Here is a 7,331-nt window from a genome sequence, read left to right as displayed (position 1 = left end):
TGTTGGTCTCTTTACAACTATAGACATCATTATTGCACTTTCACTTAAATCTGAATGTTCAGAAAAGGGAACTTCTTCAAACTATTAAATCTCTAGATTGATATTACTCGGCTGCACTGGTAATACAAAAGTTTTTGCATGGAAAATTTATTTCCAATGGTCTTTAAGTTTTGATTTTAGTTTTTTACCCAATGAATTTGAGTAACTTAAGCTAAAATAACAGCTGCGTTCATCCCTTTGAAGCCAGCGTTACGGAAAAGGTTGAGTCATGATCTCTCATGCAATCATGATCCTCAACATGCTACTGGAGAGTGCTATTTTAACCACTAAGCATTAAATATTGGCAAGTGTAATTAGTATGATGTGCACACTTATTCCACTGCATTGCCTGTTGGAAATGTATTGTAATGGATAGCACGGTTAGCTGCAAAACTGGAATTTCTGAGGTTAATTCCAGTGTGAAGAAGATGTTTTGTTCCTAGAAGTTTATTGTTATATCTAGACCCACGAATGACAGATGATCGCCAAACACAGGTTTACATACATATATATATATATATACTAGATGAGCTGCCCGGGTATTAAAAATCAGCTTGTAAACAATGAGAGTTGCCTGCCACTTGCTATTAGTCTGGCACATTGCCATTGGAAAATTTGAGTAAGCTTACTAATAAGAGCTACCAGCTTCTCGTGACGTTAAGCAATCACCCTGCATCACAACCTAAAGCGGTAGAGTATTTGTTCCCATATAGGCGACATATATCACCAAATGAGTCTATCAAGCTCGTGTAGCTAACTTAGTAGGGTACTGGACTGGCAAACGGGAAGGTCCGAGATAAATCTTCTGTGATACGGATTTATTATCCCATGATTTTAATAGCTACAGCTGGACACATACATATATACAAACTTTGAGAAATATATATATTATTAAAGCTGCACTGACGTTGCTGAGCCTGACATGTCGAGCTCTGATACTACGACCAAGTGCAGAGCTGCTAGCTTTAGTCAGTCTAAGCTCCTCTAGCAGTTTTCCAAGATGATAAGTTTTATAACAGGCCTAACATCTTGTTCCTTTATAGTTTCATCCGCTGATATTAATCGCTGTACATATGGTATTTAGTTAGCTTTCACTTTATATATAAATGAGAAAGCTCACAGGCAAGTTACGAAAAAATGTCTGATTCATCGTGTACATGGATAATGGAGCTATTGAGATTTGTGCAATTATGGAAATTTTGTGAACTGCTAACAAATTATTGTGTAGTTTCATTTGCAGTATTTCTTTAAGTTGTTAGTTATTCAGGATGAGGATAAAAAAATTTCAAACTTCCAGTGCAGTATTTTATATAAAAGTGTTTTCAGATACATTGGTTTATGACTTGTATATACAGAGATAAAGAAACCGAACAGCAATAGCTAGCCACCTCAAATATGAATATAGTGTAGACAGAAAAGTTGATTTTAACCAGCAACCATTCATCGAATTAGAAAACTTGCAAGATTCAAGGGAAACAGCTGGCTCTCATGCACTGAAGGTACGAAATCGCTAGCATTTATGAATAGCCATAATCATGTACATTATTATGAGTAGAGTAATTGCCGATTTCTGTAAGATTGGGTGTTTTGGGTTTGCCATGAAGTTTTATGGTCCGCTCTATTACCCTTTTAGAAAACTTGTTCAGGGATCTCCCATCCTCGGTGATCACAAATATTTTTTCCATTAGAGGTTCCATAACGCTCTTTACCAATTTATAACTTCGGTGCTCCTTATTATTTAGTATATGTCTAAACACATCGTCTATCTTTTTTACTTTTGGAAAATATTCCTTTTGCGGATAAACTTTTCGGAAAAGCTTGACTAGATCTTCAGAAGCCTCCTCTACTTCCTTTTCGTTAATAAACCTTTCACTGATCGCTTGCATTTTTTCATGTACACGATGTCTCTTCAACCACTCTTCTTCTCCACAAAGAGTAGCAGTTTTTATCGCGTCTTCATGTAGTGCAAGTCTATCTTTATATCTGTTAATTCCTTGCTGAATCTCTATGCTATGCTCAACGCTGTCTAAAGACAGCTCTGACAGGACTCGAACATGATTATTCCTTTTTTGCCAGTCAATGGTTTTCTTGAGGGTGTGCACAAGCTGACTAATTTCACTTGCATCATCCTCAATTTTTCTTCTTCTGATTCGTCGATTTTGTCGATTGAATTTGGTAGAGTGATTCATCGCACTTAGGAGTTCAGCTCTTTTGGCCCGATATCTCATGGACTCCTTAACCTTTGCTTGCTCATCTGTTATTGGCAGACTGATGATATCTGTTGGTTCCGAGTCCATTCTTTCATTTCTGATTTGACCATTAGGAAGTATACCTAGAGCTCCTTTCAAGCGACGCAAGGCTTTATGGCTGAAGTCGTTATGCTCGCCGCTGTCATCTTGTGAGCTCGAATCGGATGGAGATTGTGAGATAATATAGTCAACTTCACTAATATTATGATACTCACGATGCTTTGGGACGTACTTATGATTAGTGATAAGGTTCACATAACACGCATACAGGACTGGACACGCCACCAATACTACCAACATCGGTGCGAGTAGCCAGAGTAGTATAGCTTGTGTCTCCTGTACTTTATCAAAAATAATCAGCTGAAAAGTGGTTTGGCTTTTAGATAGAACATTTGTGATTCTACAAAAATATTTTACAGGAAGTTCACTCATGTCAATGGGTAACTCTTTTGTGTCTGCCACCAGATTAGATGGCGTTATGGCATGTTTGTACCAGGTATATGCGAAATCTTGTGTTGTACCCATCGCCGTCGGGCATGTATAAAAATAGTCTGTTGTTCCTGCCTTTCCACCAATTCTAACCTTGGTTGTCTTCAGTGGCAGTGGGCCACAAGTGGGTATTAATGTGAGCTGGGTGATGCTGACTTGACGATTATATTGCCACTGAGAGCAGCTGACCATTGATCTTCTTGTTAGCAGAAAGCTGACAGTCTGAGTGAGGCAAAGGTTTGCCTCTCCTGCTCCCTGCGTGCAGGTTCTTCTGTTTCTTCTGTATGAGTCTGCCTAAAAAATTGTTAATGGTTAGTCTCATTTTTGACCTTTAACCTTTAGAAGCTTATAGCATGCGAGACAATGCAGAGATCACCACACTTAATGGGTGATGAACCAGATAACAAGGAGAAACTTTGATGCTATTTTCAATGTTACTGAAAACTAGGATAGTATAGGTGAAACCATACGCAAGCAGTCTTCCACATTTTCTAGGTATATACTCTAGAAACAAATAATTACTTAAATAAGTTAACAAAGAGAGTTCAACACAAAGCGTGGAGTTAAGTCTATCATTTTTTGGAGTACCGTCTGGTGAGACAAAAGACTGATCACTTGAAACGGATAGCTGAAAACTAAGTATACAAACTATTTATTAAATTATTTGTATATATATTTAAATATAATAGATACATTAATATTTACAGAATATCAATATAACACATGTTATTGCAACAATATATGTTACATCAGGTATATATATTACCTACTACATTGTACTTTCCAGCTTTTGAACAATTACACAACTGTAAAAATATGAAACTACTGAATGCTTAGCAGTGCACGAATAATTTTTACACAAAAAATTCATTTTTAATCAACATATACAACATACACCATTTTAAATGAAGGTGTTTGTTTATTTTGCGTGCACTATATGTTTAATTAAGTTCATGCTATATATACATATACTAGCCAAATGTCCGCCATTACATTGCTAATAGAATAATTACCTAATGATTTTGAGTAACTTACCTCGAAAGTTAGATCTTTACTAAAACATTTACTAAAACATTACCCACCTTTAGGGTCAGTTTAACACATCATGGCCAACAGTGCTAGTTATTAACCCCAAGCAAGCGTTGTAAGTATTTTAACCAATGTAATGACTATTTGCGCAACGAATTCATTGTATTCCATGTCGCTTAATGGTCAAGTTTGTTACCTTTGGGTCTAGAGGTCCCGAGATCAAATCCAGTGCCGTGCGGATATTTCATTGCTAGATTTTAATTGCTATTCTGGACACGGGTTTAACAAAAAGACAAACATTGAGATTCATATACATAGATTTATGGCATCTTGAGAAAGTCTGGGCATGTATTTTTTTTCCAGAAACTTTTTTCTTTTAGTAAATTATTTAAAGCTTGAAGCGGGGATATTTGAACCAATCATCATTAAAGATACCAATCTCCATTGGCGGGTGTAATAAGCTTGTGCTCAATTATTCCATTGTATAGCAATGTGGATGCTTGGTGTAGCAGTTAGCTCACCTGTCTGCAAAACTGATGGTTCCAAGTTCAAATTCAGTACGAACCTGGTTTTGTTCGAACATATTTTATAGCTAAAATCGAACACACAAAGGATAGACACTCACATGTATAGATTAAAATTACACAATGGGTTTTTGAGAGACTGTATGTAGAACTTTCATTTTCAGCACTATATTGTATGAACTAATAACAATTGCCTACACAAAACTGCATAATAATAAATACGACTGTAGTCTTGCAAATAAAACTCGTTATATTTCAGTCTTTCCAGCACATCTCAAATCTGCTGCCCACAGAGCGGAGTGAAGGGCTAAAAACTAAGCAGTCCCAAAAACTGCCACTTATAGTTTGCTTTTTTGATTTAAGCAAATATTGTATGCTGTGTAGTCAAGGGTCTGCAAGAGACTTCAAAGCAAGAGAAATCTTTGGCTACGCAGCACTCATCGATCACCACACTGTCCTTGATCGGAGTCATACATTCCATAAAGTTATTTGAGCATACTGTCAGCTAGAGTCATCAACTGACATAAAAGGTAGTACTAGACTTTACCATGTCTGGTTCAACTTGTCTGTGGCTCTCTTATCAAACAGTTATAAAAGGACAAATGTGACCCTGTTCTGTAAACTGTTATGCACTTACCCATTGAAACTTTAAATATGGGTTTGAAGAGGAAGCGGTTTCATAAGAACAGTTGCAATACTGACTATTGTGGCCTTCAAAAGAGCACTGTAGCTTGACACTGGTTTTGGCGCAACCGTATATATGAGATGTCTGTATTGCTAGCAATAAAATAATGGTAGTTAGTTGTTAGTAGTATAAAATTAAAATAATTAAAAATTTTTCATGTGGGCAGTTAAATTCAATTTTGCTGTGATACCATGCAGTTAAAAAATATTTTAAAATAGAACTTTCAATTGACCATTTTGTGGGCATCCAGGGTTTATCATAATTATTGCAACTTTGCTATCTCTGAGAGGAAATAATTTTGATTCCCACTCATTTAAAAGCACAGCAGAATTATAGCTGTCATCTCTTAGCAAAAATTAAGTTTTGCTTTGTACTTTGAAACAAGCGTTTAGCTTAAAGACTCAGTTCATCCCTTCATGGATATGCTTCATTCAGCAATTGCAAGTGACCTTGTGACCCTGACGCATTATCTAAGAGATTAAAAATAAAAACTTGCAAGCAAAGAAACAGTAAACAAAATAATGAGGTATTCTAAGAGAAGAACAACGCCAACTAACACGAACATGTATGTAGTGTTTCACAAATGGGATATAAACATAAGATCCAACAATGCTAAGTGGCTCAAGAACAAACCGGCATGCAAATCCAGTGAAAAGTCAGTGAGATGGAGAAAAATGTTGGTTTAGAATGCACAGAGCTTGGAAATATCAGCTAAAAGAAACATGTCTTTTTTAGAATTACATGCCTAGAAAAGCTGCACCACAGAGTCCCAGGCCTTTCGATAAGAAGTCCTGCAGACAAATATAAAAACATACCTTCTTGGCTGCCGCTAAAACGAATGACTGGACTAGACAACGCGTTGCTCATCTTAAGAGCCAGTAGAGTAATAATGGTTAACAAATGCGCCATTTGTTTCTATGCAGATAGATGATATTTTCTCAGCTCTCAAATATTCTAGCAATGCTTTGTTACTCAATTCCACGAGTGTTTCTTCTCTCCTGTTACTTTGTTAACTTCTTAGGAATTTAATGCGCAGAAACAATGCAAATTGAGGATTCGCTACGATAAGATCAACATCTATTTCATGGTGATGCATGTGGATGCAGCACTTATCTACCAAAATGTTATTGACAATAAAAGAGAAACAATCGGCAGCAATAGAAAATAACATATTGCTAGAGCGTGCTATTTTTTGCATTTGGCAAATAACTTTCAATTTCACGCTGTTTTGTAAACAACTGTCATAAAAAACACATTGCTTATTGAAGGTAAAACTGTTGCAATATACAGCTTTATGATACATGTAAAACGTCACAGTACCAATTTACTTGAGTATTACTTTTGAGAGAAGTTGGCCCTAGTATATATTGTGAACAGCAGATGTTAGCGTATTTAAATTGACCTAATGTGATCACATGCTAAATGTGATCATCTAACACAAACCCATCATATGTACATGCACACATACTACAGAAACTCATGCAAATAGGTGTACAACCATTTTCATGCACACCTGTACATACTTTACCCAACACACCTATCTCTTGTCTCATGCAGATGTGTACATACACTGATGTGCAGACGCATACACATTCATGCACACGTAGTTATGATGTGGGGACTCCAGTATGATATATTTTAGGCTTGCCGCATGTGGAGGCTGTGCGTTTGTGAGAGCATTGTTATACTTCGCGAAACAAGTCAGTGCCTAGCAGCCAGGGATCCTTTGCAACTGGTAGTCTGCCTTGGAAATTGGACATGCACATGCTTACAGGAACGCCGTGTAGACACAGGAATGCGGGTACACACAGAAACTTTTGTACACATAGAAATGCTTACTTGAACTCTGACACAGACAGGAACTCCCATATACATAGGAACACGCGAATACACACACACACACTCGTGCACACACACACACAACCGCATGCACACACACACAACCGCATGCACACACACACACACCGGCATGCACACACACACCGGCATGCACACACACACACACACCCGCATGCACACACACACACATGCACTCACACACACACCCGCATGCACACACACACACACACGCACGCACGCACGCACGCACACACACACACACACACACACCCGCATGCACACATACACACACCCGCATGCACACACACCCGCATGCGCACACACCCGCATGCACACACCCGCATGCACACACACCCGCATGCACACACACCCGCATGCACACACACACCCGCATGCACACACACACACGCACGCACGCACACACACACACACAAACATGGCCCAACTACATGACTTCGAACAACATAAGACGCTGTA

This window comes from Watersipora subatra, chromosome 10, assembly GCF_963576615.1.
Source record: "Watersipora subatra chromosome 10, tzWatSuba1.1, whole genome shotgun sequence".
NCBI lineage: Eukaryota > Metazoa > Bryozoa > Gymnolaemata > Cheilostomatida > Watersiporidae > Watersipora > Watersipora subatra.
This window is presented reverse-complemented; position numbering follows the sequence as displayed.